The sequence below is a fragment of the Heptranchias perlo genome, chromosome 18, assembly GCF_035084215.1.
Source record: "Heptranchias perlo isolate sHepPer1 chromosome 18, sHepPer1.hap1, whole genome shotgun sequence".
In the NCBI taxonomy this organism is placed as follows: Eukaryota; Metazoa; Chordata; class Chondrichthyes; order Hexanchiformes; family Hexanchidae; genus Heptranchias; species Heptranchias perlo.
Genome location: NC_090342.1, coordinates 50575743 through 50592905, shown reverse-complemented (window position 1 = coordinate 50592905; position 17163 = coordinate 50575743). Strand labels below are relative to the sequence as shown.

Here is a 17163-nt window from a genome sequence, read left to right as displayed (position 1 = left end):
TCTTCAATGATGCTTTGCCGGCAGCTCCATGTAAATGAGGACCAATATCGGGGGCGCCACAGGCCTCACCATTCAGGCACAGGGAACGGACAAAGTTCCCCCAAAAATGGACACGGCCGAATTTCCTGGGCACTGTCTCTTGACAGGAGTTTTACTATTTAAACCTAAATTTTAACTTAACTTCCATTTCTTTCCTTTTAGCTCAATAGGAAGGCTTCCAGCAGAAGATGGATTCAGTAGGTTTCCTTCGAGTGGAGCTTCCCAAAGTAGGCAGAGAAACACTTCAGAGGGACTACCTACGCCCAACCATCACTTGCTGGTAAATATTTATTTGCAGAGGCGTCAACGTTGGGCAAATCTTGGGTGTGACATCTTGAGCGGTGACATCTGAGCCATCAAGGGTCACCAGAAACATGAACGTGGTTAAAAGCAGCCGATGGCTCATTAGGGTTTAGCTGGTGAGTAGCTTAGCCAGACAGAGCCTCACCGAGTTTCCGAGTTTAGTTCCTGTTCTGAGCTGAGTTAGCCAATTTAAGCTGAGAGACCAGTTTAAATCACAATGGGCTTCAGTGCTCTTGGATTAGAGAGGAAAAGATCAGCAGGAACGACCAATCTTGATTTCTAAACAAACTCTCCTATAATAGGAGTTGTGGGGACCTGTAGCAGCCGGCAGTGCGGTCTGACCTCAGCACTTGCCTTCTCACTTACACCAGTCACTCTCCAACAGTCTGGGCTGGGGTGGGAGAAGGGGGAGGCGGAATCCAGTTCTCACAAACCGTAAGTGCCCCTCGACTACGCTGATAATACCCTAGTTTCTGAGCTGTCACATGGCTCATGTACTGAAATAACATCAGTATTTCAACACCTTTATAAATGTTCGATGTCGTGCCCTCTTGTGTTAGCTATTGCCAATCATTTTGTCAACTATTTTTATATAATCTATTGCAAACGTGCTTTTCCGTGATTGTGTCTGTGGTGATTTGATTTAGCAGGTAGTATTTAGTAAATTTGAGCTCACCCAAAACTCTGCTGCCCGTATCCTAACTCGCACCAAAGCACAAAAAACATACCAGAAATAGTGGGGAACCAAGGGGCTAATAAGAGGGAGGAACTTAAAGTAATTAATATCAGTAGAGAAAAAGTACTTCAGAAACTAATGGGACTAAAAGATGATTAATCTCCTGGACCTGATGGTTCTAAAAGAGGTGGCTGCGGAGATAGTGGATGCATTGGTTGTGATCTTCCAAATTCTCTAGATTCTAGAACGGTCCCAGTGGATTGGAAAGTAGCAAATGTAACCCTGCTATTCAAGAAAGGAGGAAGAGAGAAAACAGGGAACTATAGGTCAGCTAGCCTGACATCAGTCATCGGGAAAATGCTGGAATCCATTATTAAGGAAGTGGTAACAGGGCACTTAGAAAATCATAATATGATTAGGCAGAGTCAATATCGTTTTATGAAAGGGAAATCGTGTTTGACAAATTTATTAGAGTTTTTTGAGGATGTAACTAGCAGGGTAGATCAGGAGGAACCAGTGGAAGTAATACATTTGGATTTTCAAAAGGCAATTTTCATAGAAACATAGAAAATAGGGGCAGGAGTAGGCCATTTGGCCCTTTGAGCCTGCTCCACCATTCAATATGATCATGGCTGATCCTCTATCTCAATACCATATTCCCGCTCTCTCCCCATACCCCTTGATGCCTTTTGTGTCTAGAAATTTATCTAGCTCCTTCTTAAATATGTTCAGTGACTTGGCCTCCACAGCCTTCTGTGGTAGAGAATTCCACAGGTTCACCACCCTCTGAGTGAAGAAATTTCTCCTCATCTCAGTCCTAAATGTCCTATCCCATATCCTGAGACTGTGACCCCTCGTTCTGGACCCTCCAGCCAGGGCAAGCATCCTCCCTGAATCCAGTCTGTCTAGCCCTGTCACAATTTTATATGTTTCAATAAGATCCCCTCTTATTCTTCTAAACTCGAGTGAATACAGGCCGAGTCGACCCAATCTCTCCTCATACGACAGTCCTGCCATCCCAGGAATCAGTCTGGTGAACCTTCGCTGCCCTCCTTCTATGGCAAATATATCATTTCTTAGGTAAGGAGACCAAAACTGCACACAATACTCCAAGTGTGGTCTCACCAAGGCCCTGTATAACTGCAGTAAGACACCCTTGCTCCTATACTCAAATGCTCTTGCAATGAAGGCCAACATACCATTTGCCTTCTTAACTGCTTGCTGCACCTGCATATTTGCTTTCAGTGACTGACGTACAAGGACACCCAGGTCTCTTTGTACATCAACATTTCCCAATCTATCACCATTTAAATAATACTCTGCCTTTCTGTTTTTCCTTCCGAAGTGGATAACTTCACATTTATCCACGTTGTACTGCATCTGCCATCTGGGGTTACATTTGCCACCCTCCAATCAACAGGAACTGTTCCATAATCTATCGAATTTTGAAAGATGACAACTAATGCATCCACTATTTCCATGGCTACCTCTTTTAGTACTCTGGGATGCAGATTATCATGCCTTGGGATTTATCGGCTTTCAGTCTCATTAATTTCTCCAGTACTATTTTCTTACTAATACTAATTTCCTTTAATTTCTCCTTCTCACGAGTCTTTTGGTTCCCTACCATTTCTGGGAAGTTATTTGTGTCCTCTTCCGTGAAGACAGAACAAAAGTATTTGTTTAATTGTTTAATTGCTCTGCCATTTGAGACAGAACCAAAGTATTTGTTTAATTGCTTTGCCATTTTCGGGTTGGCAGGCTGTAACTAGTGGGGTGCCGCAAGGATCAGTGCTTGGGCCTCAGCTATTTACAATCTATATTAATGACTTAGATGAAGGGACCGAGTGTAAAGTATCCAAGTTTGCTGACGATACAAAGCTAGGTAGGAAAGTAAGCTGTGAGGAGGACACAAAGAGTCTGCAAAGGGATATAGATAGGTTAAGTGAGTGGGCAAGAAGGTAGCGGATGGAGTATACTGTGGGGAAATTATTCACTTTGGTAGGAAGAATAGAAAAACAGAATATTTTTTAAATGGTGAGAAACTATTAAATGTTGGTGTTCAGAGAGACTTGGGTATCCTTGTAGAAGAAACACAAAAAGTTAGCATGCAGGTACAGCAAGCAATTAGGAAAGCAAATGGTATGTTGGTCTTTATTGCAAGGGGGTTGGAGTACAAGAGTAAGGAAGTCATACTACAATTGTACAGGGCTTTGGTGAGACCACACTTGGAGTGTTGCGTACAGTTTTGGTCTCCTTATCCAAGGAAGGATATACTTACCTTAGAGGCAGTGCAACGAAGGTTCACTAGATTAATTCCTGGGTTGAGAGGTTTGTCCTCACCTGGAATATTGTGTGTAATTTTGGTCTCCTTACCTAAGAAAAGATATACTTGCCATGGAGGGAGTGCAGCGAAGGTTCACCAGACTGATTACTGGGATGGCAGGACTGCCATATGAGGAGAGATTGGGTCGACTCGGTGTGTATTCACATCAGTTTAGAAGAATGAGAAGGGATCTCATTGAAACATATAAAATTCTGACAGGGCTAGACAGACTGGATTCAGGGAGGATGTTTCCCCTGGCTGGGGGGTGTCCAGAACCAGGGGTCACAGTCTCAGGATACAGGGTAGGACATTTAGGACTGAGATGAGGAGAAATTTCTTCACTCAGAGGGTGGTGAACCTGTGGAATTCTCTAGCACATAAGGCTGTGGAGGCCAAATCACTGAATATATTTAAGAAGAAGTTAGATAGATTTCTAGACACAAAAGGCATCAAGGGGTATGGGGAGAGAGCGGGAATATGGTACTGAGATAGAGGATCAGCCATGATCATATTGAATGGCAGAGCAGGCTCGAAGGGCTGAATGGCCTGCTCCTGCTCCTATTTTCTATGTTTCTATAGGCCCATACTCTATACCAGAGAGTATAGGCCCATTCTACTCAACCTCTCCTCATATGTCCTATGTGGAGAGGTTGAGTAGAATGGGCCTATACTCTCTGGCATTTAGAAGACTGAGAGGTGATTTCATTGAAACATATAAGATTCTGAGGGGGCTTGACAGGATAGATGCTGAGAGGTTGTTTCCCCCAGCTGGAAAGTCCAGAACTAGAGGGGATAGTTGCAGGATAAGGGGTCGGCCATTTAAGACTGAGATGAGGAGGAATTTCTTCACTCAGAGGGTTGTGAATCTTTGGAATTCTCTACACCAGAGGATGGTGGATGCTGAATCGTTGAGTCTATTCAAAGCTGAGATCGATAGATTTTTGGACTCTAAGGGAATCAAGGGATATGGGGATCGGACGGGAAAGTGGAGTTGAAGTTGAAGATCAGCCATGATCTCATTGAATGGCGGAGCAGGCTCGAGGGGCCGTATGGCCTACTCCTGCTCCTATTTCTTATGTTCTTCTGTTCTTATGTTCTCATGTTCACCAAGTCCCATTCACTCATCACCTCTGTGCTTGCTGACCTACATTGGCTCCCGGTACAGTAAAGCCTCGATTTTAAAATTTTCATCCTTGTTTTCAAATCCCTCCATGGCCTCAGCCCTCCCTATCTCGATAGCCTCCTCCAGCCCTACAACCCTACGAGATCTCTGCACTCCTCCAATTCTGGCCTTTTGCGCATCCCTGATTTTCATCGCTCCACTATTGGCGGCCATGCCTTCAGCTGTCTAGGCCCTAACCTCGAGAATTCCCTCCCTAAACTTCACTGCCTCTCTATCTCTCTCTCCTCCTTTAAGACGCTCCTTAAAACCTACCTCTTTGACCAAGCTTTTGGTCACCTGTCCTAATATCTCCTTACGTGGCACAGTGTCAGATTTTGTGTGATTACGCTCCTGTGAAGAGCCTTGGGACATTTTACTACGTTAAAGGCGTATTTTAAATGCAAGTTGTTGTTGTTAGTATCATTGTCTAGTAAAACGTAATGGCCCCAAACCGAACCTTTGCACAAGGCTCCCACAAGGCAAACACCGCCCCCTGTCCGCAGATGGCGAGTGGCCCTCGGTGCGTTCCTGGTACATTTAGGTCCAATGTCCCAGAGGTGCTCTGGTGCCTTTCCCCTGCTGTTTATGTTCATCCATCTCCCTCTCACATTGACTCGGGCCTTCTAACTTAATCAAGCCAGCTTCCACGAAATCAGCAGTCTTTAATACTTAAAACAATCAAACTTTAAAAAAAAATTATGAATGAAAAGACAAAAGAGCATTGAAATGAATCATTCAGGAAGCAGTTCTTCAGGAAATAGATCACCATCAACAACATCCTGGGGCTCACCATTGACCAGAAACTTAACTGGACCAGCCATATAAATACTGTGACTACGAGAGCAGGTCAGAGGCTGGGTATTCTGCGGCGAGTGACTCACCTCCTGACTCCCCAAAGCCTTTCCACCATCTACAAGGCACAAGTCAGGAGTGTGATGGAATACTCTCCACTTGCCTGAATGAGTGCAGCTCCAACAACACTCAAGAAGCTTGACACCATCCAGGACAAAGCAGCCCGCTTGATTGGCACCCCATCCACCACCCTAAACATTCATTCCCTTCACCACCGGCGCACAGTGGCTGCAGTGTGTACCATCTATAGGATGCACTGCAGCAACTCGCCAAGGCTTCTTCGACAGCACCTCTCAAACCCGAGGAGTGACCAGTACAGGGAATGGCCTTCCAAGGTGGCATTAGAGCCAGACAAGTGCCAGATAATGACCATCTCCAACAAGAGAGAGTCTAACCACCTCCCTTTGACATTCAACGGCATTACCATCGCCGAATCCCCCACCATCAACATCCTGGGGCTCACCATTGACCAGAAACTTAACTGGACCAGCCATATAAATACTGTGACTACGAGAGCAGGTCAGAGGCTGGGTATTCTGCGGCGAGTGACTCACCTCCTGACTCCCCAAATCCTTTCCACCATCTACAAGGCACAAGTCAGGAGTGTGATGGAATACTCTCCACTTGCCTGAATGAGTGCAGCTCCAACAACACTCAAGAAGCTTGACACCATCCAGGACAAAGCAGCCCGCTTGATTGGCACCCCATCCACCACCCTAAACATTCATTCCCTTCACCACCGGCGCACAGTGGCTGCAGTGTGTACCATCTATAGGATGCACTGCAGCAACTCGCCAAGGCTTCTTCGACAGCACCTCTCAAACCCGTGACCTCTACCACCTAGAAGGTCAAGGGCAGCAGGCACATGGGAACAACACCACCTGCACGTTGCCCTCCAAGTCAGATACCATCCCGACTTGGAAATATATCGCCGCTCCTTCATCGTCGCTGGGTGAAAATCCTGGAACTCCCTTCCTAACAGCACTGTGGGAGAATCTTCACCACACGGACTGCAACGGTTCAAGAAGGCAGCTCATCACCACCTTCTCAAGGGCAATTACCAATTTAGTAGGGGACTTTAACTTTCCCAACATTGACTGGGACAGCCATAGCATTAGGGGCTTGGATGGAGAGAAATTTGTTGAGTGTATTCAGGAGGAATTTCTCATTCAGTATGTGGATGGCCCGACTAGAGAGGGGGCAAAACTTGACCTCCTCTTGGGAAATAAGGAAGGGCAGGTGACAGAAGTGTTAGTGAGGGATCACTTTGGGACCAGTGATCATAATTCCATTAGTTTTAAGATAGCTATGGAGAAGGATAGGTCTGGCCCAAAAGTTAAAATTCTAAATTGGGGAAAGGCCAATTTTGATGGTATTAGACAGGAACTTTCAGAAGTTGATTGGGAGAGTCTGTTGGCAGGCAAAGGGACGTCTGGTAAGTGGGAGGCTTTCAAAAGTGTGTTAACCAGGGTTCAGGGTAAGCACATTCCTTATAAAGTGAAGGGCAAGGCTGGTAGAAGTAGGGAACCTTGGATGACTCGGGAGATTGAGGCCCTAGTCAGAAAGAAGAAGGAGGCATATGACATGCATAGGCAGCTGGGATCAAGTGGATCCCTTGAAGAGTATAGAGATTGCCGGAGTAGAGTTAAGAGAGAAATCAGGAGGGCAAAAAGGGGATATGAGATTGCTTTGGCAGATCAGGCAAAGGTGAATCCAAAGAGCTTCTACAAATACATAAAGGGCAAAAGGGTAACTAGGGAGAGAGTAGGGCCTCTTAAGGATCAACAAGGTCATCTATGTGCGGAACCACAAGAGATGGGTGAGATCCTGAATGAATATTTCACATCGGTATTTACGGTTGAGAAAGGCATGGATGTTAGGGAACTTGGGGAAATAAATAGTGATGTCTTGAGGAGTGTACATATTACAGAGAGGGAGGTGCTGGAAGTCTTAACGCGCATCAAGGTAGATAAATCTCCGGGACCTGATGAAATGTATCCCAGGACGTTATGGGAGGTTAGGGAGGAAATTGCGGGTCCCCTAGCAGAGATATTTGAATCATCCACCGCTACAGGTGAGGTGCCTGAAGATTGGAGGGTAGCAAATGTTGTGCCTTTGTTTAAGAAGGGCGGCAGGGAAAAGCCTGGGAACTACAGACCAGTGAGCCTGACATCTGTAGTGGGTAAGTTGTTAGAGGGTATTCTGAGGGACAGGATCTACAGGCATTTGGAGAGGCAGGGACTAATTAGGAACAGTCAGCATGGTTTTGTGAGAGGAAAATCATGTCTCACGAATTTGATTGAGTTTTTTGAAGGGGTAACCAAGAAGATAGATGAGGGCTGTGCAATAGACGTGGTCTACATGGACTTCAGCAAAGCATTTGACAAGGTACCGCATGGTAGGTTGTTACATAAGGTTAAATCTCATGGGATCCAAGGTGAGGTAGCCAATTGGATACAAAATTGGCTTGACGACAGAAGACAGAGGGTGGTTGTAGAGGGTTGTTTTTCAAACTGGATGCCTGTGTCCAGCGGTGTGCCTCAGGGATCGGTGCTGGGTCCGCTGTTATTTGTTATTTATATTAATGATTTGGATGAGAATTTAGGAGGCATGGTTAGTAAGTTTGCAGATGACACCAAGATTGGTGGCATTGTGGACAGTGAAGAAGGTTATCTAGGATTGCAACGGGATCTTGATAAATTGGGCCAGTGGGCCGATGAATGGCAGATGGAGTTTAATTTAGATAAATGTGAGGTGATGCATTTTGGTAGATCGAATCGGGCCAGGACCTACTCCGTTAATGGTAGGGCGTTGGGGAGAGTTATAGAACAAAGAGATCTGGGAGTACAGATTCATAGCTCCTTGAAAGTGGAGTCACAGGTGGATAGGGTGGTGAAGAAGGCATTCAGCATGCTTGCTTTCATTGGTCAGAACATTGAATGCAGGAGTTGGGATGTCTTGTTGAAGTTGTACAGGGCATTGGTGAGGCCACACTTGGAGTACTGTGTACAGTTCTGGTCACCCTATTATAGAAAGGATATTATTAAACTAGAAAGAGTGCAGAAAAGATTTACTAGGATGCTACCGGGACTTGATGGTTTGACTTACAGGGAGAGGTTAGACAGACTGGGACTTTTTTCCCTGGAGAGTAGGAGGTTAAGGGGTGATCTTATAGAAGTCTATAAAATAATGAGGGGCATAGATAAGGTCGATAGTCAAAATCTTTTCCCAAAGGTAGGGGAGTCTACAACGAGGGGGCACAGATTTAAGGTGAGAGGGGAGAGATGCAAAAGGGTCCAGAGGGGCAATTTTTTCACTCAAAGGGTGGTGAGTGTCTGGAACGAGCTGCCAGATGCAGTAGTAGAGGCGGGTACAATTTTGTCTTTTAAAAAGCATTTGGACAGTTACATGGGTAAGATGGGTATCGAGGGATATGGGCCAAGTGCAGGCAATTGGGACTAGCTTAGTGGTATAAACTGGGCGACATGGACATGTTGGGCCGAAGGGCCTGTTTCCATGTTGTAACTTCTATGATTCTATGATTCTATAATTAGGGATGGGCACTAAATGCTGGCCTTGCCAGCAACGCCCACATTTCATGAACGAATAAAAAAAAATGGGGGCAACAACTCCAGGCTCATTGAAAAGGCAGTTAATGGAGTTGTTCGTGCTCTATGGAAGGATGAGTTAGATGGGTCTAATGGCTCCCTCATCTGTACTTATCTTTCTGCTATTTTGTTTTTTTCCCCAAGAGGACAGATGATATTCCCTCTTTAAAGACTGGTATCTGTCTTGGAAAGGCATCCAGAAGGGTAAGGCTAATGGAGCTCTGTTTTCTTCTTTTCCTTTCAAAGAGCCCAGGAACAAGGGGAGATAATGAGACGAGCAACAACAGAGGGAAGATCAATGTTTTGGAACCCGATAAAGAAAGGTAAAGGTCAGATGAAGCAAGCACGACTGGGATATTTGAAACCAGTCTGAGGCAGTGTTTTCTCTTCTCTCCTCCTCTCCTGAAGATGTTGACTCCTTGCTGAGTTACAGTTCTGTAGGCACTGCGAGTCCTCACCATACCATGGCCATTTTTGACGTTTGAGCTTTGACAGTGAATGTCTCCTGCCTATTTGACCACTGGGAGGAGAAGGCTTCACAACTGAGCCTGGCCATGTCCTGCTGCAACATCTACGTAATTCCAGCAGGGGTCATTAGATGGCGATAACTAGGGGGGACCTGCATAATTTATTTTCCCCTTCCTAATCCGAGGGTGCTGGGACCAATTGTAGGGCCTGATCAGCTAACTAAGCACCGATTGGGGATTGAACTTGGAACCTTCCGATCCGTATGGTTCAGTTATGGACCAAGTGAACTTCCTAAGTTATAATGGGAGCTACTACTACTACTACTACTACTACTACTACTACAACTACAACAACAACAATAACAACAACAACTCGCATTTATGTAGAGTCTTTAACATCGTAAAATGTCCCAAGGCGCCTCATGGGATCATAATCAAACAAAATTTGACACCGAGCCACATGAGGAGATATTAGCACAGGCCCTCCATCAAAGAGGTAGGTTTTAAGGAGCATCTTAAAGGAGGAGAGAGAGGTAGCGAGGCGGAGAGGTTTAGGGAGGAAATTCCAGAGCTTAGGGCCTAGGCAGCTGAAGGCACGTCCGCCAAAGGTGGAGCGATGATCTCGGGGGGTTGTAGGGCTGGAGGAGGTTACAGAGATAAGGAGGGGCAAGGTCATGGAGGGATTTAAAAACATGGATGAGAATTTTAAAATCGAGGCGTTGCTGGACCGGGAGCCAATGTAGGTCAGCGAGCGCAGGGGTCATGGGTGAACAGGACATGGTGTGAGTTAGGATATGGCAGCAGAGTTTTGAATGAGCTCAAATTTATTGAGGGAGCAAGGTGGGAGGCCAACCAGGAGGGATTTGGAATCGTCAAGTCTAGAGGTAACAAAAGCGTGGATGAGGGTTTCAGCAGCAGATGAGCTGAGGTAGGGGCGGAGACGGGCGATGTTATGGAGGTGGAAGTAGGCGGTCTTGGTGATGGAGCAGATATGTGGTTGGAAGTGAGTCCTGATTCAATGCTTCCTTGTTATTGACTTATCGACCAGTGGAAATAATCTTTAACCATTTGCTCCTCTTAAAACCTTTCATGATACTGGAAAGGTCCAATAATCCCCCGCTTCATTGACTAGCATTATTTGTCTACAGCAGTGTTGTCCAATAGAAATCACCGACTAACCACAGGTGTTGTCACGGTGACACCATTTTAGCCACACACACATAATTTTAGTAAAAAATGCCTTACACACAATGCAGGTAAATGTACTTCACATGTATATTTAGTTAACAAACACCTACCACCATTCAGTAATAAAACACTCATAACAATCAAAAAACACTCACACACTCTGCTTTTCGTCTTATCATTTTACCAACAAACGCACAACAAGTTAAAGTTCACATGCATACGCCATACGAATATGAATATTGAGATCACATGCCCAATGACGGTGTCTATTACTCATTTTTTACTTACTAATCAGATCTGGATTCCCATTTAGCCACATCTGGATTCCCAATTAGCCACATGTGGCTCGTGGCAAATGTACTGGTCAACACCGGTCTACAGTACCATAGAGTCAGTTTCTCTTCCAGTATGAATTATTTCTCTGGCTTATACAAGAGTGTTTTTTTTTACCCCTGGGTCTAACTATTGATGGAAGAACAGACTGAGGACCTCGTTACCAAGGGACAGTCATCAGAACGAAGGGATCGGGAGTTCAGAAATGGATGATCACTTGGTGCAATTACTGGCAAGTTATTAGATAGTATGTGATTTTCTCAAGCTTCTCACCAGCAGATCATACAGAGGTCTTTCATTGGTTGTAATTCAATATCTCCCACTAAAATGTGATGGTCTCCACATCAGTTTTCCTAGTAACGGGTCAGTGAAATTTGATACAGTTCTACGCTGCAATGCTACTGTGTGGATAACTTGTGGAATTTTCATTAAAATTAAAGCAAATTCAAGACACATTTATAAATTTAAGCATATCATATGTTTATTGTCGGCCATATAAACTGTCATCTGATCCTAAACCTCTCACACCTTGACACTCTCTTGTGCTGTGGTACACACAGGTTGTGCATTAAATTGGAGTTATACTGTACTTGGTGCAAGCTCAAACCCTGAAGGGGGTCTCGAACCTCTGGGCTTTAATGTGCTCACTAATCTCCTGAGTCATACTGCCACTTTTGCATTGATGCGTACCTAAAGTCACTTGGCGTCAACACAAAAGTGGCAGCATAACTGGACTCATGGTACAAAAGGAAGTGGATTCATACCTGCATCTACCTGCACATTGAATTCCTGATCTCAGTCATTCCATCTGGGTAAAGGAAGGAAAAATCGAGGCAAATTACCAAGGGACCAGCTGACCCTACTGCTAGAGTTGGCAGTCGAGTGGTCCCTAACTCTGGGAGACCAAACTGGTGAGGGAAGGACAAACAGCAAAAGAACAAATAAAGACCATGCCAAAGTTTCCTGTACATGGGCTGGTACTCATAAAGAAACGACATCCCATAGCGCTTTACAGCCAATGAAGCACTCATGAAGTGTAATCACTGTTGTAATGTAGGAAACGCAGCAGCCAATTTACACACAGCAAGCTCCCACAAACAGCAACGAGATAAATGACACGATAATTTGTTTTAACGATGTTGATTGAGGGATACATATTGGCCAGGACACCAAGGAGAACTTCCCAGCTCTTCTTCAAATAGTGCTGTAGAATCTTTTACATCCACTTGAGAGGACAGATAGGGCATCGGTTTAACATCTTATCCAGCACCTCTGACAGTGCTGCACTCCCTCAGAATTGCGCTGGAGTGTCAGACTAGACTTTATGCTCAAATCTCTTGGAGTGGGATTTGAACCCATGACCTTCATGACTCAGAGGCAAGTGTGCTACCAGTGAGCTCAGGCTATTAGCAGATTTAGACTGACGAACCATAGGATTTACAGTGTGTTGCTATCACCAAGCCCTCTATACACTAGGATGAAATACCTTCCCCTTTATTAGTGCTGATCTGAGAAACTTCGAATTTTGCAACTGACCAACACAAAAATGATGAAATTGTTCTTAATATTTGAATTGTATAACTTCTTCTTAGAGCTGCTTGAAAGAGGGATTTCTTTATATAATAATAATAATAAATAGTTGCAATTGGACTTTGTCAGGAAATGATGGAATTGAACTTCCTGGGCACAACTCGAAGATTAAAAGAAAAATGACATCTCCTCGTTGTCTCAAAAATGGACTGAGCTCCACGGGGGAGAATTTACGTTGATCTTCTGGGGGTTTCCGAGGCTCTTCCACCGGAGTTAAGGCAGAGGAACGGGAGACCCCCTGCGGAACATCACCCCCGTGTGTTTAACTGGTAGCTATAAAGTGACTTCCTTGATCTCCAGTGAGCGTCACTGGCACCGGCCGCAATTTTGTAACTGAAGTGAAGTTGTCCCTCTGAAATTGCACAGGTAACTGCAGCTTGACATCTTTTAGCAGTACAGCATTAAACTGGTCACTCAGTGTCATGGGTTCAACTGCCAACCATAAACCTTGAAAAGGAAAAATCTGCAGGGGCAAGGGGGAAAGAGCAGGTGGAGTGGATATCTCATTCAAAGAGCTGGCACAGGCACGATGGGCCGAATGGCCTCCTTCTGTGCTGCAAGATTCTATGAACCCGAGTACTGGAACTTGCCTGAGCTCAATGGATTGGGTATGTCTTCTTGTTATCTCTAAAAGAACAGTCCCTATACTTCAAAAGTAATTCATTGTATGAAGCACTTTGTAAAGTTTAGATGTGATAAACGCTTGGTGTTGTATAAATGATGGACTATTATTATTTACTTGTCGTTAAATGGAGCACTTTATTGTAGCAAAGTCTTCCATCCCTGGGAGAGAAGAGGTATCGAAAGGAAAGAGAGAAAAACTGATGAGAACAGTGTGTTGAGCAGATAGGCACCTGACGGAGTGAGTGTGGAACATCATTGACAATGATGGAAGACAGATATTTCCGTATGTGAGCTGATTGGGAAGCAGGTGGAGATATGAGGGAAAAGAGAGCTGGGTCAAAAACTGGACACTCAGTCTGTAAGTTGCTTATATATTCCTTGTTAATCACATGATTATGGTTATGGTTTTGGTAGGTTCCTGGAATGAGTAGTGACATGACCCCCGAAGAAAGAATCATTTTGGAAATGAAGTTTAATACCTTGGCGACAGATGGGAATGGGTGAGTGTTACAAATTTCAGGCCTAAGGCCTGCCTACCTTAGATATTCTTTTGGGTAAAGCGCTACTGGTCACTCCCATAAGCGGTGCGAGCGTCTTACATTCAGAAGTGTGCCTGAACTGTGCAACATCTAACTATACGATAACTTAACACAGCTGTGTAACACTAGAATCCCCTTGTGATCCGAACTGGATGTATCTTTCACACACGATTCTCCGATCTTTCTGAAGTTGGATTGGATAACACTTCAGTGAGACTAGGCCAGATGCAAATCACTAAGCTGCTTTATTTTACAGACAACTGGTGAACGTACAGAATATCCGTTGTAACTGAATCGTACTATGATCCAACCAACTACAGATCTCACCTTGAGAACAAAAATAAACAAAAAATATGCCACAATAGCCCTATTAACGGGCTCACTTAACTTATCAGCCTTCTGATCCTGACTGGCTTAAGACAATTACCAGCAACAAGTTGGCGAGTTGCTGCAGTGCATCCTATGGATAATACACACTGCAGCCACAGTATGCCGGTGTTGGAGGGGGTGAATGAATGAGCATACCCATGGCTTAATAAGTATGGGATAAGTCAATTGACTCTCGGTGGGGGGAAACAATATCAACTCTAACCACCTGGTGGAAACTTGGCAGGTGGGGAGTTAAAATGCCCCGGGTTACTAACCTGCTCTTGAGCCGCCCGGATCCTGCCATCCACAATTTTGACTCAGACATCTGGCTGGGCGGCTAAGCCAACCTCCAAAGCCACGTGGGGTCCTCATTGACATGTACTGATCGAGGGCTGATGACATCATTGGGTCCCGACTGCTATTTTAACACTGGCCAGAGCAAGGAAGCCACTGCGGCTTTCCCGCCAGGTAAAGTCAGCGAGAAGAGGGTCCAGTACTTCCCCCGCCCCCCTCACCCGTCCCTTTTTTGTTTGAAAAGAACAGTGGGGCATTATTTGTAACAATGCACTCCCGTTTGCCTCATCTTTTCACATAGTGAACTGTGGCTCAGTTGGTAGCACCCTCACCTGTGAGTTAGAAGGTTGTGGGTTTGAATGCCCACTTCAGAGACAGAAGTACAAAATCTTGACTAACACTCTCAAGGGAGTGCTGTGTTGTTAGAGGTGTCATCTTTTGGATGAGATATTAAACTGAGGCCCCATCTGCCCTCTCAGGTGAATGTAGAAGATTCCATGTCACTATTTGAAGAAGAGAAGGGAAGTTCTCCCCGGTGTCCTGGCCAATATTTATCCCTCAACCAACATCACTAAAACAGATTATCTGGTCATTATCTCATTGCTGTTTGTGGAACCTTGCTGTGCACATGTTGGCTGTGGTATTTCCTACATTACAACAGTGATAATACTTCAAAAGTACTTCATTGGCTGTAAAGCACTTTGGGACTTCCTGAAGTCAAGACAGGCACTATATAAATACAAGTTCTTTCTTTTTCCTTTTACTTTCCACTGTAATTCCTCTTTCACCCTCATTCATTTCCCGCATAAATGTACTGAAGCTGCATAGAACAAGTTTGTGCCCTGAATCCCGGCTAATTGTTTTAACTGTCACTCTTGCAGGCTAGTGGACTGGCAAGAGCTACAGCGGGCCCTGCCACCCTCAGTGAGCCAGTCCCATCTCAACTTCATCAAACAGGTAACTGGCTGATGCAGGCCTTCTCCTTCTTTGGTAAAATCTGAGTGGGAGATATTTTCATTCATTCTCGGGATGTGGGCGTCGCTGGCAAAGCCGGCATTTATTGCCCGTCCCTAGTTGCCCTGAAAAGGTGGAGGTGGGCTTTCTTCTTGAACCACTGAAATTTGTTGCAGTGGTTTGATACAACTGAGTGGCTTGCTAGGCCACTTCAGAGGGCAGTTAAGAGTCAACTACATTCATGTGGGAATGGAGTCACTTGGAGGCCAGAATGGGTAAGGATGGCAGGTTTTCTACCCTAAAGGACATTAGTGAAGCAGTTGGGCTTTTATGAAAATCCAACAGCCTGACGGTCACTTTAATATCAGCAATAGAGTGAAGGAAGCGCAAATATTGTGAATAATTAACTTGGTGTCCATTGTGTTTTCTTTTTTGGGTTGAAATCTTACTGTGCGTACTGGTAATCAATGTGTTAACACGCTGAGATTAAATTCTCCTGCCCGCTATTTTAATGAAGGGGTTAACCCACGGGTTGATACCTTTGTTAAAATAATGGGCAAAGTAATTTCATACAAACAAATTAACATGCGAAATGATGGTCAGGAAAAGACCAGCTGCTCCATCGAGCCTGTCCCATATAGTCATGATGCTCTAAGTATCATAATTCACGACACCCCTCACCCAGCGGCAGCCTTGGGGAGGTAATAATAAGCAGATAAAAAACAAAGGCCAATTTAGCAAGAAAAAAAAATGGAAAATTCCTCTCTGAACGTGTTAGGTGTTCAAAACTGGTCCTGGAGATCATCTTGACCATCATTGATATTACTTAGTATTCCGCCTATCTTTTGTATGTTGTGATCTCCGCCTCAGCCAGAAACCGGTCCAGCTCTCTTTTGAAGGTTTGCATTCGCTGCACGAGCCAGCAACTTGTTCCATGGGTCCACTATCCTCTGGGAAAAGAAGAACGTCCTGACATCTAACCTAGTTCTGCCCTTGTGTAACTTAAACGCATGTCCCCTAGTCCTCTCTAACAACTCTAATTGAAATAATCTGTCAATATGAAAACCGTATAGTCCCTTCGTTATTTTAAACACTTCTATCAGCTCACTCCGCATCGCTAGAGCAAATAGACCCAACTTTTTAAGCCTCTCTGGGTAACTAAGGGGTTTTAAGCTGGATATTGTTCTTGAGGCTCTCTTTTGAAGCTTTTCCAATGCCTCAATATCATCCACCATGTGAGAGGACCAAAACTGGACACAGTATTCTAAGTGAGGCCTGACCAAAGTCGTGTACAAGGACTAAATTGAATCATCCTGGCAATGCAAACATTAATATGTTCAAACCGTGCTTCCAACCCCAGCGGCTGCTTTTCTCTGAATTCTCTGAACTAGATCGCTCCTTGTTCCTCTCAGTCCCCCGTGTATATACGTGTTGGAGTATCAACCTGTCTAACTGTAAAGATATTGATTAACTTCTTTTCTTCCAAAATGTTTGTACAGGTCTTTGATATAACCAGGAAGAAAGGGGAATTTGGAGCAGAAGAGTTCCTGGCAATTTATGCTCTTTGCTGTTGTTTGCAAAAGCTGAGGTACGTTTGATGAAATAACGGAGAGGTTTGATGAGGGTAGTGTGGCTGATGTGAGTATTGACTTTCAAAAGGCGTTTGATAAAGTACTACATAATAGACTTGTTAGCAAAATTGATTAAAGCGACAGTGGCAGCATGGATACAAAATTGGCCAAGAGACAGAAAGCAGAGAGGAGTGGTGAACGGTTGTTTTTCAGACTGGAGGGAGGTATACAGTGGTGTCCCCCAGGGGTTAGTATTAGGACCACTGCT

The 17163-nt window shown here is 44.6% G+C and overlaps 2 long non-coding RNA genes across 2 annotated transcripts; both read left to right on the top strand.

Annotated features, from left to right (window-relative positions):
* Positions 1–224: 224 nt before the first annotated feature.
* LOC137335017 (uncharacterized) lies at positions 225–11177 on the top strand. The gene is made up of 3 exons (XR_010966303.1): positions 225–319; positions 9213–9289; positions 11102–11177. It is a non-coding gene; the product is annotated as an uncharacterized lncRNA (long non-coding RNA).
* Positions 11178–13587: 2410 nt separating this feature from the next.
* On the top strand, positions 13588–16880 carry LOC137335016 (uncharacterized). Its single transcript, XR_010966302.1, has 3 exons — positions 13588–13668; positions 15252–15327; positions 16824–16880. It is a non-coding gene; the product is annotated as an uncharacterized lncRNA (long non-coding RNA).
* The last annotated feature ends 283 nt before the right edge of the window (positions 16881–17163 follow it).